The sequence below is a fragment of the Tetrao urogallus genome (genome assembly GCF_951394365.1).
Source record: "Tetrao urogallus genome assembly, chromosome: 1".
Lineage (NCBI taxonomy): Eukaryota > Metazoa > Chordata > Aves > Galliformes > Phasianidae > Tetrao > Tetrao urogallus.
In genome coordinates this window covers 159,845,313-159,861,651 of record NC_136813.1, presented here as the reverse complement: position 1 = coordinate 159,861,651, position 16,339 = coordinate 159,845,313, and positions in this window count along the sequence as shown.

Below are 16,339 nucleotides of genomic sequence, written 5' to 3'. Positions count from 1 at the left end.
GTATACACAAATTATAAATCAATACAATTTACCCACACAGACACCCAACCAATCATGGAAGAGAACATCCTTCAGACACTAATAACAAAGACCGCAAAAATTATTTTTCCCTTCCATATCTTTATCCTGATTGTAAACTTTCCACTTCTAAATGTGAATTTCTTGCCCTTCTGTTTTCTATGAAGTGCACTTCGAACCAGATCTTGAGCTGCAAACACATAAAACTTTTTTTGTCAGAAAGCGCTTACCCAAATGTCTCTGGATTTAATGTAAGCTTGCCTGCTTAACCTCCTAGAGGTCAAGATGTTTTGTAATAGCTAGATTTCAGCACGAAGAAGAGGTTGGGTACAGTGAGGACCTCAGGATAAAATCTCTAATATCGTACAGTGCTCAAGGGACGGGGAGAGAGGGTAAAAAGAAGCTTGGGTACTTCCAGGATGAGCTCTAAATTCTGCAGTGCTGTAACTCACACTGCTCTCTATTTAAAACAGTGTTATAATGGCTGCTACCAGGAAACACTGGAAAATATCCAAACATTTAAAGAAAGTGAAATGAAAGTTATGAAGTAGAAAGCTCTTGTGGTCACTTTTGCATCGCAGGAAATAGCAATCATTTCACTTCACTGAAGTCATGAAAGTAACTGGTATCATTTAAAAGATGTACTTGCTGATACACAGATCAGTGATACACAGATCAGTGGGAGACAATGAATGTGGGCTTGATTCTGCTTTGTCTGGAGAATCCCATGGGTCTCCTCCAGAGGAGGAGCTCTACCAGGCCACTACACAAGGGTGCTATCCCAACACTTACTTCTCTGGGTGGCCCAGAGTCCATCCCTGACTATCATCTTGGCACACTTCATTCCTCTGCCATGGAGTTAAGAACTTACTTACTCCCAGCTTTCAGAGAGTCTGGCACTGCAAGATTTCCTGAGGTGTCCAGGGTGGCACACAGCAGAGTGCACGTCTCAATTTCTCCTCACCAAGGCTGTTTGGACTTAAGGAGATGAAGATATGTCCTCTTGTCTACTTTCCTGACCTTTTGCTGGTAGCCCAAGGCAGCTCAGTAGATGCAGTGGGGATTGGTGAAGGAAAGGAGTTAAGTTAAGGTCCCTGGCTCTGCTCCCCATTTTGTTTTTATTTTTATCCACAGATTGAAATAAGTTTATAAACATTCCTGGAAGCAGGGACCAGACCAGCAGGAACCCTCAGTTCCAGTACAGACCCTTAACTGAAAAATTAAGGAAATAAGTTCTCTTCAACAGGATCTTCTTCCATATCCATGAGTTTTGCATATCTCTGTGCACCTTCAGCAGGGTTCTTCTATAATAGCCCAAAACTGGTTCCCAAAGCACTTGCCAGCTGAAGTTCCTCAAATGAAGGAGCACCTGGAGCACAAATCTTGCTTCTTCCTAGGAAAGCCTCTGAGCCACACTGCCAAGAGGGACAAAGAACACCAGGGCTTCCAAAGAAATCTGTGATTATTTCAGAGCTTATCCCTAAAAAGTTGATCACTTCTGCAAACGCGTGTGAGCACATCACCAAGACAGGTGCCAGCATATTTGCAAGAGAAAAAAATTCAAGCTCTCCTCCCCCTTTTGGCATTTTCCACAGTCAGCAAGTTCATTGCCACAGCTGTGGTCTGGTCACCCATAGCCGCCTTCTTTTCCCTTTTCTGGGTAACTACTGTGGTGCCCACCTCAGCATCATGATGGCTTCGCCTACATTACTGCACAGACATTTCACCATGATGCCAAATTGACAGCCTGCATGAGTTCCCAAAACAGGACCATGCCAGAAAAAAATTGAGGCTTTAGATGTTCACTGGAGTTGGGGAGCAAGGAGAAATTGTCACAGATGTAATCAGCACATCAGCTCCTAGATTCATGCCTTCTAACTTCAGTACTTAACTGTGGTGCCTAAGTTACGAGCCCTGTCTCTTCAGGGTCCCTTGACAGCCCCCAGAGAGAGAGGGAAAAGGTGTGTAGGGGGCTGCAGATGTTTTTCTCTGGTCAATGGCTGTGGGGGCCAGAGGGCTCTGCCTTCCATATTTGGGAGCCACCATGCCCCTGTTCAAGGAAAAGCATCATGAAGGTGATTCTTGGAACCCCTCTGAGCCCAGCATCCCCACTCCCATGCTCCCCCAGCCCTTCAAGCTGAAGATCCCTACCCCACAAATAATCTTGTTTACTTCAAAGGAAACTTTTCTTGGGATAACAGATGCTTCCAAGTAAGTTAAGTTAGTCAAATTCAATTCCAGTGAATAAGGGTATGCTCTCTTTGGGGGACAATCAGACTGTTCTTCTAGGGAAAGGTGCACAGACAGGCTTTCCGCAACACTCTGCCTCTCTGCAAAAGTCTGGCTGAAGAGGACCCAAACTTCCACAACCCAAAACATTCAGATAATTATTCAGGGTTTCCACCAAGGCCCTACAGGGTGGCGGCCCACCACAATTTCATTTTTTACCCCTACACATTTCCTTCCCAGGAAGCCTCCACCCACCATTAACTTCGTCTAAGATAATGCCAAAAGAAACAAAGTTGTCTTTTTTTTATATATAAAACATTCAAGCTTCTACCACAGAAACCACCTGATGGCTCAATTTTCACTCTTCCTTAAAAATCCTGTGTGTAACTCATGGTAAATACAAAGGCAAGAAATACTGACTACTACATATAGAAGACACGGATCCTGTAGATTTGCCTTGAACTGGCTGTTTTCTGTCACTACTATTTTCTAAGGAAAACAGCACAAACAGTTTAAAACAAGGAAGATTTTTGCTGGTGGTAGAAATTCTGAGTGGAGGATGAGCAAACTCCTACCAGCTACTGAAAATAAGCAGAGCTTTCTCAGCTCTGGCTTAGTGCAGGGAGTGGGTGTAGGTGGAGAATCAGAGGGAAGTAGCGTAATAGCCGGTAGTGTATTAGTAATATGTACTTAGAAATCATAATAAGGCTGAATCACAAGTTACTCAGCACTTTACCCATTTATAATCTTGAAAGCTTGTTATGACTAATGCAATAGGCACTGACCTGGCTCAGCATATAGCTCTTTAAACAAACACAGACATTTCGGGGCTAAATCACCACGTGCCAGGGCTCGCACCACCTAATTTGAGATGCCTGTTGTGGACGTGCGAGTCTAGACCCTTTCCCTGGGTGCTGAGCTGCAGCATACGGGGGGAGCTGGAGGTTTTTGGAGGTGCTCCAGAAAAAAAAAACACAACACAGAACTGCTTTTTGAGAAGAGAGAGGGCTTAAGAGGTGTGTGCCACGGCTCCTTCTCTTTTAATCTCAGAGGACTGACTCTCCCCTTCCAGGCAGAGCAAACCTGCTTTCTTATGCCCTTAAAAGCCAAGAGGTAAGGGCAGATGTGCCTCTTTATAAAACACTGCAGTGGCAGAAGCACTCCTCATATGGGAGACCTGATTTCCCAGGCTCATACCCCTCTGTACATGGAGAAGCCTTTAGGTAGGCCATATAATCAGACAAGATGGGGCAAAAGCCTGGATTCCTCCCTTCCGAGGAGCACTAGGGTGTACCAACTCCTTCTGCTAGACACAAATTTCTGCTGTGATACAAAAGAGGAAGAAGAAACAGGAAAGCAAATGCACTACAATTACAATTAATAACTAAAAGATTCATTTAATTTCAGTTGATGCACTTGCAGGAGAAAGGAATGAATGTTGTAGTCTAAGCATACTCTTCTCATGGAAAAATAAATAGGAATTTCTGTGCTTTGCCACACACACACTCAGCAGTTCAGTGGACACAGGCTGAATCTATTTCTACCACATTCGTTGCTAATACTTCATTAATACTTCATTGCTAATACATGCACAGTTTGTACTAGTGGAGGCATTGGCTCCAACAAAAAGACCGCAAGGAACCATTTGTAGTGTACAACTTCAAAGAGGAAGGAAAGATGCTAAAATTAACCTAGTTCTCTAGGAATTTACATTGTCTACACCATCATAGCACCTGAACAAGAAACAGACGAATTTTTTTCTTGTTCTCATAACATCCTTATGTGGTCAGGAAGTTCTATTATCCTCTTTTTTAACCCAGTTTCCTTAGGAAACTAGTTTAATGCATCCACACTGTCTATCAATCTGTCAGTCTACCTACAAGCAACTTTTGGCCAATTTCAACCAAATTTTACCATACAACCTGTAGGTAACCTTTGCTTCAATTGGCACCATGTCCAGAGATAAGATGCATTTCTGGGAGTGACTGAGGCCCAGGAGTCTAAAGACTGTGGACAATCAGCACAATCTTTCTCCACAGATTGACTAAAGCCTGCAACTAAGCATAGCCTTGCATCCACAAATAGGTGTAAAAAGAGTTCAGCATGTGCAGGTGAATGCAGGCATACCAGCATCTCAAGCAGTGAGTGCCATGAAACGGAAGATACTTATAGCGGAATTAGGAACTGAGCCCACTTTTTAGCATTTCTGATCAGTGGCTGAACCGCAAGCTCAAATTGTTTCTACTTTTATACATTGGAAATCAAATAAAAAGTTGATGATAAAATGATTTTCTGTGGGGACATCTTTTTATGCTTCATGTGCTTAGAAATCATCGTGTACTTGGTACACAAAGCACCAAAAGGAGTAGAATGTCTACATGCAGCTATTTAGAAAATAACATCAAAAAATATTCAACCTTCAAGATGTTCGTTGCTTAAGTCCTCAAAACTTCCACACTGAGAAGTGGTGTATCTCCACTAGATCTTATTGCTCCTCACAATTAAAAAGCACACATAACTATGGATGCTACTTTCACCTGTTAAATGGTACAACTCTTCTCATGAAGTCACCAAAAATATGCAACGATACACCTCTAGGATGTACTCAAAAATGAAGCCTTTCTTCCTACCTTATTTCCTCATGATAGCATGGCTAACATGCACTACAAAAGTATTCTCTATCCTAGCATATGGATAAAAAGAAGCAAATGTTTTGACTCCTTTTGGAGCTCCACCATGTTGTGACTATGAGTTTTCTGCTAACAATCGTCTGAAGATTAATTCCCCTCTTTTGTCAAGAGAGTGCTAACTTGACCTGATGGAAGGGAGAGGAAAATCAGACCTCCTGAAGAAGGAAATTCGTGAGCCATAAACTAGGAAGAGGCTTAAGTGTGAATCTAATTGGTACGTATGTGGGAAGATACATAGATTGTAAAATTGCTAAGCGTTTGTTTATAGTAAATGAGTGCTTAAACATGTTGTGTTTATGGAAAAACAGTTTTCTTACATTTTCTTGTATCACATACTATAACTTTTGTCTAGTTTAAAGCAATTCACTCATACTTACTCAGAAATCAATAAGCTTCTAGCTGGGGGTCTCAGAAAAAAAAAAAAGTCATTTTTTAACTTTGCATTTTCTATTTTCTTAAGAGCTTAAATGTATTTAAACAGTCAAGAAAGGAAGTGGAGTCTGAACTTGTTAGAACATATTTCCACTTAATGCAAATAAATAATACTTTAAAATATTCCATTTGTTTTCCATTAGGAACTGACCCATTTGGTTTTATGGGATGATTCAGTTATAACTCACAAAACATACCAGTACATTCAGATTTTATTTTGAAGTAGGAATGGCCTCTAAAATATGGTCCTTTCTATGGCTTGCTTGTAACTTTTTTCCTTTCTTTTTTTTGCAGACTGCTTAGAGTTTCTTAAAATATCTACTGAAAAGCTTCCCCCCCACACACAAAAAGGAAAAGCCCTAAAGATTTGGTTATATCTTTAACATCAGGAAATGCATGTAGTAAGAGCATAATAAGTAATAAAATCAGTGTTGATAGAAAAATAAATATAGAACTTTTGCCTGGGTTAAATGTCAGATGTAAGGAAGTGCTGAGCATCTTTACTTCCTATAGAATCACTCATCCTTCCTCTACTGAGGCTGTTTCCAAAAAGGCTGTTATTAAGTCTGGGAAAGGATGTGGCAGCAAAAGATGGTAAAACACTTGAACACGTGTGCACTGTAGGTCTTTCTACAATGAGCAGTATTTATTCAACAAAAAGAGCAAAAACAATGCTCAATAAAGAAAACTAACCCACAGATTTCCATAACTGTAGCAGGGCTTAGGTAATGCACTGTGCGGCGTTTGATTTAAAATGTTAAAATATTAGAAGAAGTTTTCTATAGCATGGTGTTCCTATCAAAGTGAAATGACTCATAAGAATGCTAAATTCAAACCAGATGGGCATAAACACTCACTGAAAAAAGTCAGATATTTAGAGGTCAGCATGGGTCTTCATAAAAATGAAGACCTTGTCTGAGTTACTGAAAAATGAACTTCAATGATAAAAAAGAAAACAAGAAAAAATATTAGTGATTTTATTTTAATTATACAAGCCACTGCCAATTAGGAGAACTAACATTTACAAAACTTTACATTGCCATTTTAATTTGAAAAAGATGACTGTGGCAGTTTCAGACTTCACATAAACAGCACTGCACTGTCTCCCGAGAAGAAAGGGAGGGCAGGATGCATGAGTTTGGAGTGCCACACCGATAGCCTGTAAGAGTCCCCTTGCTTCCCACTGAGGAGAAACCTCAAAGTACAGAGTTATACGGCATAGAAATCTTCCATCACAGCTTGGCAGCTTCATGCCGGCCTTAGCTTCCCTGTGAACCAGACCAGAGATACGGAAAGCGTCTCATTCCCGCTATCATACCAAAAAAGTTTAACAACGCTGCTCTGTTGTTAAAAGTGAATGTTGTTTTGTGTTTTTTCCCCCATTTTATCCATTGCTCTCTCCCATTTACAGACTGTCTTCAGCATTTACTTATTTTAAACTTCTATACCCTACTAGGAGAAAAATATGTAGGCTCAAAATTAATATTGTTTTTGACTTACGGTGAAATTCCAGTAATGTTTAACTTGGATCACTAGACCTGTGCATTTTACAGAGAGCAGAAAAGAATACTCCTTCAGCCAAAATGTGTAATGGGAGTTCCCTACTGTTTTGTTGCTGGGATCTTGGACAACAAGAAAAATGATGAGCACGTAACTTTTTCCTTTTGAAAGACATAGACCAACTGAGTGGAGAAAACAAAGATTCTACCCATGCCCTAAGCTGTGAAGGCATGTGTTTGTATCTCTGCTCCCTGATTAATTTGCTAACCGCTACCATTCAACCTCCTAATAAAAAATGGTTGTTCAGTATATATTACTGTCAACGATTTTACATTCCAAACCATAATCTCTTGAGACACAAGTCAGCACAAGACACGTGTGGCTTCCATCGAGTGGAAGCCCATACAGTGTCATGGAAACTAATGTCTCCGGGCTTCTGGGGCCTCCTGCGAAAGGGCCATGATTTTACTCTGCAGAAAAGTTGTCTATGTTTCACTACCATTAGAAGCATGCTATGACTGAAGGTAATGGGAGAAACTTGGCCCCAGCAGTAGCATCATCCAGAGCTTTGCTGGTGGCTTTTTAGAAGTCAGCACTGTCTACAACGTGTACAGTGAGGCTGCACAGGGCAAGCTACAGAGAGGCATAGCATCACAGAATCAAAGAATGGCCTGGGTTGAAAAGGACCACAATGATTATCTAGTGTCAACCCCCCTGCTATGTGCAGGGTCGCCAACCATCAGACCAGGCTGCCCAGAGCCACATCCAGCCTGGCCTTGAATGCCTCCAGGAATGGGGCATCCACAACCTCCTTGGGCAGCCTTGGGCAACCTCCTTGAGCTGACCCTACAGCATTCTGAAGGCTGCAAAACACAGATGTTGTGTGTTTTCTTTGGTGGCTTTTTATGATCGATTCTTTATTTGACAGTGAATAAAAACACTGGAGATTGGACTTTATTAGGCTTTCCTGGACACACCTAATAAGGGAATTCACCTTTGAAATGCTTGAGGTTCTAGTAGGTCTCTCCAAAGCTGTGCTGAATGCTCCAAAGGAGCACAGAGCCAGCATTCACAAAAAAAAAAAAAAAGAAAAAGGATGTACCTTAATACTGTATGCTGAAATCTTGCAACAGCGAACTGCAAAGCTGGAGGAAAACTGTCGTACTCTGAGCAGCCACTGGAGTGTTCTTTGAGGTCTGAGAGACTGTACTCATCTTCTTCAGAACTATTATTCTGCAAAGAGGCCCATGTGTGCAACTGTCATGGATGCAGCGTTTCCTGTATTTGATCTTAGAAAATGTTTTTGAATGTTTCTGTGACACTGGATATTGTTTGCATTTTCTTGCTGCAAACTTAAGGGAGACAGTCCTCATTCTCCAACATTCACCATGCGATTACCCATTTATTTCCTAAGGCTCAGCTCATCTACATGCTGCTTACAGTCCAAAACTATTAGCCACTTCCTATCAATATTATTACTATGGTTTAGAACAATTATTGGCAAATGTTTTTTAGCATCCATGTCCTTTCCCCACCACAGAGTATGGACTATCAGAATGACAACAAAGGAGCCCTCAGCTCTGAGCAGCTGTGGTGCCAAGAGAAACCACAGGTCTTTTGGCAGTGCCTAAAAATCAGACATCGTGTGTTCGCTTCACTATGTCTCACTGCTGGTTTCTCAGCTAGTACACAAGCACACATGCCTATATGCATATGAATACATATGTGTGCACCCTGCTGTAATGAATATTCTCTTTCAGCATCTGAGATGAAGAGGCAGGGATGCAGGGGTAACATCCAGGAAGAAAAGACATCAGCACTGATGAGGGAGAAGTGCTGAGAACTCCAGTGCCAGAGGAGAAACTTGGGGTGGACCTGCTCATCAGGTGTGACAAAGCTCACACAATGCAGGGAGAAGCCTGCAGCACAAACAGCTGTGGGAAACTGCACTGAAGCATGAAATCCCAGTCCAGCCCTGGGAAAATGCTAGAAGAGCACTCCTCTGTCACCAAAGATTATTTCCTCCATTTCTAGAAGAGGAGCTCCTTGGAAGGCATTCAGAAAAACACTGTGATATAGAAAGTTAAGGAAAAGTTTGTACAAGCTGAAATACCTGGACATCATCAAGTACAGTACATAATCGTTGCCCTGAATGAGAATTAGAGCATGCAAGGTATCTTCTTGGAGCAATGCTGAAAGCCACTGGAGTCAGTCAGAGCAAAGTGGACCATAATGATGCTGAAAAGATAGAGAGAAGAGCATATTAGGGAAGAGCTGGTGAAGCTGGCCCACCACAGTCCTAGCAGGACCAGGAGGAGTCTCACACAGGCTTCAGTGCTCCAGAGAACAAAGACACCTTCCAAGGAGATAGGCTTTAGTGGCCCCACAATGTTAGGCATTTCTTGGCAACAGCTGGGAAGAGCCAGCCAGATTATGGATACTGAGTACTGAGATGGCTGCAAACTGTAGTAGTTTGGGTACAACCACTTAAAAATCTCCATTAAAAACCCAAGCCACTACACAAAACAGAGGCAGAGGAGTTGCAGGACACATAGCAAATGGAGCAGCGACAGATTTAACGCTGTACTGGAGACAAAACCAAAGACACATGGAGAGTCTTGTAGGAGATATGCAGCACATCTGAACACACAAAGAAAGGCATATTTACAGATGGCTCCTGCCACCTCCCATCGTGGTGCAGAAGAGATAGGAGATACGGGTGGCATGAAATTATGGGAGAGCCAAGTGGGAAGACAAAGTCAGAATGAACCTGCAGCACCAACATGGCACAGAAGAGGCAGGGACAAGCAGGGAGTGGCTGGTGGGGAAGTGGTCCTGTCTGGTCCCAGAGAAGACCCAACCAAGAATGATGGTATAAGAGAGATGTAATAACCTGGCAGTAAAGTGCAGGTTGCAGGAGGGAGGAGATACCAGGAAATCAGCCTGTTTGCAGAAGACTAGCAAGTCAGCTATGCTGGCAGTATCTTCATAAATATTTATCTTAATGCTGAAGAAGTTTAGTTTTATAAGCATGGGATCCTCTCATGTGGTTACTGAGTATGAATCAAAGACGGTTGTGGCTCGACGCTGCCTTGTTTTTTATTTGTTTTCCTGAACATCCTGGGATTGCACAGCCCTGCAAGCACAGCAGGGGTGTTGGCTGGGGCACTCTCCCTTCCTTTCAGTCCCTGATGCCCAGAGCACCAGAAATACCCCCAGAAAGTGGAATTTGTGGAATAGGATGAAGACCATAGAGGTCTTCCTCTGGGGGATACAGGTAGAGGAAAAGGCCACAGCATTTGGGCTCAGCAAGGATGGGACACTGATGGTATCCTTTCCTCAGCCCCTTGTCTGCCCGGCCCCCTGCAGAGGCACCGCCCTTCACTTTGCACCAGTCATCCTCCTGCTTCTCATCATCATCCTCATGTTCCAAAATGCCAGGAGCACAGCTACAAAAAGGGAAGGCTGGCAGAGCATACCCAAAGGACCATGGGGACAATGCCTGAGTGAAGAGCATCAGCTCTGGGACAAGCAGAAAAGAGAGAACATCTGCTCTGTCTGATTCAGAAAGGTAAATAACGAAAGCAGGCCATTCATTTTTACTTATGTATCTGTCTGATTTCATTTTCTAGTGCTCCTGCCACAATTTTTGAGCTACAACTAATGGGGATTTTCCAAACCAAACAAAACAAGCAAACCAAACAAAACAGCCCTGCAAGATTACCACAATAGGCAAGGGAGGAGAGGCAGCCTTGTGAAAGGGAAAGAGCTGGTCTGCAAGTGCACTGCTTTTGCCTGCTCTACTGCAAGATGATTTTAACTCTTTTTTTTTCTTTCTTCCTTCTTTTTAGGGTGGAAAATGGAATACAAAATAGATTTGAGGATGGGCTTATTTCTCAGTTCAGGTTGCCAACAAGTAGCAAAGAACTCTCCAGTTACTGTGACCAGTGTGGTAGAGCAGGATGTGATCAGGGAAACATTGGGGTCCCCGAGGTGAGATAGGTTTTGCTTTGCCCCAGTGCAGCTGTGTCCAGAACTATGTATTACACTTAGAATCATAGACTCATAGAATTACTAAGGCTGGAAAAGATCTACTAAGATCATCTATGCCAACAATTAATCCATCACTACCAAACCACTAAATCACGTCCCTCAGTGCCACATCTATTCTTGAACACCTCCAGGGACAGTGGCTCCCACCACCTCCCTAGGCAGCCTGTGCCAGTGCCTCACTACCCTTTCTGAGAAGAAATTGTTCCTGATATCCAACCAAAATCTTCCCTGGCACAACTTAAATGCATTATCTCTTGTCCTATCACTGTTACCTTGGAGAAGACGCTGACCTCAACCTTGCCATAACCTCCTTTCAGGTAGCTAGCTGAAAGCAATAAGGTGTTCCCTGAGCCACCTCTTCTCCTGAACAATCCCAGTTCCCTCAGCCGCTCCCCATAAGACTTGGGCTCCAGACCTCTCACAGCTCCGCTGATGCCTTCTCTGGACGCACTCCAAGGCCTCAGTGCCTTTCTTATAGTGAAGGGCCCCAAACTGAACACAGTACTTGAGGTGCGTCCCTCCACGGCTGAATACAGAGGGATGATCACCTCCCTGGTCCTGCTAACTACACTATTTCTGATACAAGTCAGGACGTCGTTAACATTCTTGGCCACCTGGACACACTGCTGGCTCATGTTCAGCCAGCTGTAACCCAGAACCTTTTCCTCCATGCAACTCTGCCCCAAAACTGTAGCAATGCACCGGGTTGTTGTGGCCAAAGTGCAGGACCCGGCACCTAGTCTTGCTAAAGCTCACACAAATGGCCTCAGTCAATCAATACAGCCTCTCCAGATCCCACTGCATGACCTTCCTACTCTCAAGCAGATTGACACACCCTCCCAGGTTGGTGTCATCTGCAAACTTACCGAGGGTACATTCAGTCCCCTCAAGCCTAGACACAACAGGGAAAAAAGATGCTCCAGGCCAGGCTGCATCACTTGGGCAGATGCTCTCCCATTCTTCCAGAGGACGGGAGAGCCATGCTGGTGGGACAGGCTGCCACCCCACACATGCTTGTCATCACGCCCTCTGCCAGATGTTATTGCTGCCCCAGACCTGCAGCAGGGCCGCTCGCATGAATGCTCCCTAACCTCTGTCAGTCAGAGGGAGACACTTAACATAAACAGTTTGAACAGGGGCTTGGTGCAAGATTAGCTCGGGGGACTGGGGCTGCCTGTCAGCAGAGCGCTTGCCTTGCCTTGCCCTCAGAGAAGATGCACCAGCTAACCCTGCAGCAAGCATTGGCCCTGCACATCCAACAAAGTTCCTGTGGTGCTCAGGTCTTCCCCACCGCTGTGTTGGCAGCAGAAAGAAGGACTTGCCTGGAAAACTCCAGGCCACACAGCCTCTGCAATGAAGTCCTGGCCCTGGCAAAGCCCACACGTGATGGGGCTCTGTACAGCATCGGTGGAGACTGAGGTTAAACCATCCACAAAAAGTGCTAGATAAAGTTCAGTACATGTCTTTGTGTGATTTCAGATCATTTTTAATGTGCCTTATGAAAGTGAATTGCCTTCTAAAAAAAGCATTTGTACATTTCACACCTTTGTGCCTGTGTGTGTGTATACGTGTCTTCTGTTATTTAGACTCTACAGATGGAAAAGCCCCATTATAGGCCATCCCATGCTCCCTGCCAGCACTGTGTTGTTCTCCAGCAAGCATTTATTATGGCCTTGTTTAGACTAGCTTCACATGCTCCAAACAATGAGCTTTCTGCCACTTCCCGAGGGAGAGCAGTCAGCAAGTTAGCACTGCTTGCTCTTCTCTTGGTTTTCTTCTCCATCAAGCTGAGGGACTGTGCAAGCTGCCAGTGCAGCCCCTGCATTCCCCCAGGCTACCTGGCTGAGCATTCTCCTCCCTACACTGACTTCCCCTTTCTGACTCTCTCTTCCCTGAACAGTTCTCCTGCTTGACCACAGCTTTCTGCTAATCCCTTGCCTGGAACACAAAAGCGATATTGCAGGTGCAGTCATACAAGGAAAGAATTACTTCCTCTGCTCATATGTTCACTGCCTCTTTAAATAGAAACCGAAATTGCAAAGGGAGTTGTGCCGTCATAGCACACAATAGATTCACATCTCATTTACTGCCAACTGTCTCCACAAATAGTCCCTTGATGTTCCTGTTTTCTGTACTTCTACAGCCCATGGAACGTGCTTCAGATTATTTCTGCCCATGTCATTACTTGGGTTTTTCTAACATAGTATGGGTTATAACTTTAAAATTTTAAAACTAAAAATCAAGTTGTCTTTAATTGTTTTATTTATTGCCTGTAACAAGCAGCGAGCTGAGAAGCAAATGAGTCCTACATAGATAAAACAAGAGTCTATAAATGTGAGTGCAGGCCTAAGAGAGTAGTTTCTTCTTTATCCCACTTGGGATTTCCCAACAGTGGACAAATAAGGGAGATTCTATTAAAAAAGTCATCTTGAGTGCCAAACTATAGAAGTTTGCATTCTTCAATTTATGTTACGGAAAGTGTGCCTGCTGTTCTGAGTGGAAAGGGGATGGAAAAAAGAATGGCAAGAAAATTAAGCACTTCTCCATCAAATTAAAATATAATTAGTGAATCTGCACTGAATAACACATCGCTTTTTATGACATGCATTGCATATGTTAGCACAAGAAAAACGTAAGAAAAACATAAAGAAATCATTTTCTTTGTTTCACAACAAATTACGCAGAGCTGCACTCCTTGGTAGTACTATTTATAAAGGAAAATAACACAAAGTCAAAGCTGGCAAATTGAGAATACAGGGAAATTAAGACAAAAGCTAGACCAGTAACCACAAATGGAAGGGATCATCTCGTCAATCGAGAAGAAACATGAGCAATGTGAATAACAATTTTTTCCCTAAATGCTGAATGCCAATGGCTCCATCGTGCTTTAATTCTCTATACTTACACATGCCCTGCTCCACACACTTCCAGCATACTTTCACTTAATTTCAAAGTGCAGTCTCTCTCTGAAACAGCACTGTAAACATTTCATTGTGGGGTCCCACGCTTGACGTCTGTCAGTGATTTCCAAATGCAAAAACATCAGTTCACAAGTTAAAAAACAGATTTGTTTTTGTTAATTTCCTGTACGCCACTCTGCAGTACAAGAAGCAAACCCAGCTCTTCCTCATTCACACATCACCCAGGAGAAGGGCTGGTGTCTGGGGAAGGGCTTGTGGGTGAAAGAGGGGCTCGGTGAGGATCTGGCTGCTTTGCCCACTCTCTACAGTCACCACAGCTAACAGCTGCGCTTCTGTGCCACTGACCTCCAGCTGCTGAGCTGCACCTTGATATGAGGTGATCATCTGTGGAGCTCTGCTGGCAAAGCAGTAGTTTCAGCATTCACCAATCCACTTTCATGCAAAATCTACCAGGTTAGCTTAGTTGGCTTCAATTGAATTAGCCTTGCTGCTGTTGCCTAAAGTAGATCAGGCTTATATCATTTCTCCAGCTAGAAAGCGTAGTTGAGAGGTGTCAGAGTACAGTAGTCTTTTCAGCAGGCATGGAGAGACCCAGAAATCATCACCCTGAAGTCTTAGCTTTTGATATGTCAGGCTGCAGCACCCAGCTGGATAGCCCTCCTCTACTTGTCTCCTCATTCCTACAACATCACTGTCCTCATATCTCCTGTGAATATTCCAGACTTCAGTGACAGGAACGAATTTGGAGAAGAATAAGGAAACTAAAACCCAGAGAAAGAAGGACATGTGGCCCATGGCCACATACTTGACAGAGCTAAGCTGTCAAGCACCAATACTTCCCATCACAGCAATACTACTCACAAGTCTGGCCAGCTGTTAAATAATTGGTGTCCTGACTGTTCTCCAAGACAAACAGCTATCCCGAGTGTAGAAAGGGAGAGGAGAAATCACAATGTGGAGGAAATGGCAGCTACTGGTAAAGAAAGAAGGTCAGAGAAAGTCCTTCTGTGATGGTGCCATTCTGCATTCTTGATAAAGTTGTCTGCAAGGCAAACAGACTGATGTTAGTCCTTATCCAGCCACTCAAGCATTTGCTCCTATGAACTCAGTTTAAACATATGCTTACAGAACTCACTGAATGAAGTCCTGACTTTCAAAGTACTTCGGCTGCAATTCACTACTTAACTTAAAACACGCTCCCAAGCATTGCGGAGTCAGGGTCTATGGTGGACTTGGGCTTGTGATGAAGTACTGTGCTGAACCAGAAAATAATAGTATTACATGTCATAATGTTTTATAATGAGAAATTGTGTAACACGATGCAAAAATTAAAGACGAGGAAGGAATTAAAAAGCTTACCTCTCTAATGAGGAGTGATGTTGCTGGTATTAAGGTAGATGCTTCCACCTAGTGTCTTATAGCAGTAGCTTATAGATTTCTGCTTTAGGAGGCTGGACGACAGCTGCAGCAGAAAATAGAAGTATAGAAAATACCGTCAATCATCTGTAGCCAAGAAGAGATGCAGAAACCTACATTACAAAGAGGTTCTGTACATTCTGACACCAACAACACTCAGAGCCTTCTTTCTGCAGATGACACTAACCCAGCACACGCACTGTGGTTCACCTCTGGACAGATGGACACCCCACTACTCCTGGCTGTACCACTTATCTTCCTGTCCCCTTCAAGCTGATATATGGCAGAGCAGGAAGGATGTCCCTGTTGTGAGGGGGTGTTGCTGATGTCCTAGCAGTAGTATGGTCATGAGAGCTGAGACTCCATCAAAGGTATTGCCAAACTTTCCTTTCAACTCTGCAACAAGAGAGCTGTAGTTTCTTGTATCCCTCAGCTGTGCAAGTGCATGTATCCTAGGTCTGCTTGCTCGTGTATTAGCAGCAGCTTCAGAGCCCCTTGTTGTTATCTTTCTCCTCTGTATCTCCATATTCCTGAGGCTTCATATGCACCTGCACATGCAGAAGTTACTGTCTTGAGCCCTTTCAGCAACAAAAGAACTCCAAAGAAAAGAATCCCTTGGCATTAAGCTCCAGGATCTGAGACTTCAGCAGCAATCATTCAGTTTGGAATGTCCGAAGACTCTACATAGTAAATGAGTCGGATTCTGCTGAACGGGAAAGTGTCTAAAACCAACCCCTTCCACATCAAGGTGCATCCTGAATCTTGTCCCTCCCTGAAATATCCAGAGATAACAGGAGGTGTCTGCTCATCCAGAACTCACAGTCTGAGAAGCTCTCAAGAATGTTGGCTGCCAGTTACATCCTGCCTCCCCAAAAGTTCACACTGTTGTATTTTCAGGCACGGATAGAGGAGCAGATCTAGCAATAGTTTTCAAGGCTGATGCTAAGGATAAACAAGCTCTGATTAAATTAACTGACCTAAAAAATCCAAAATCAGAACAAGAGAATGCTGCTCTTTCTCCCAACTGTGCTTAAGGATGTCCTACTAGAAGCATGGATATAGGCATTTGTATTATATGTA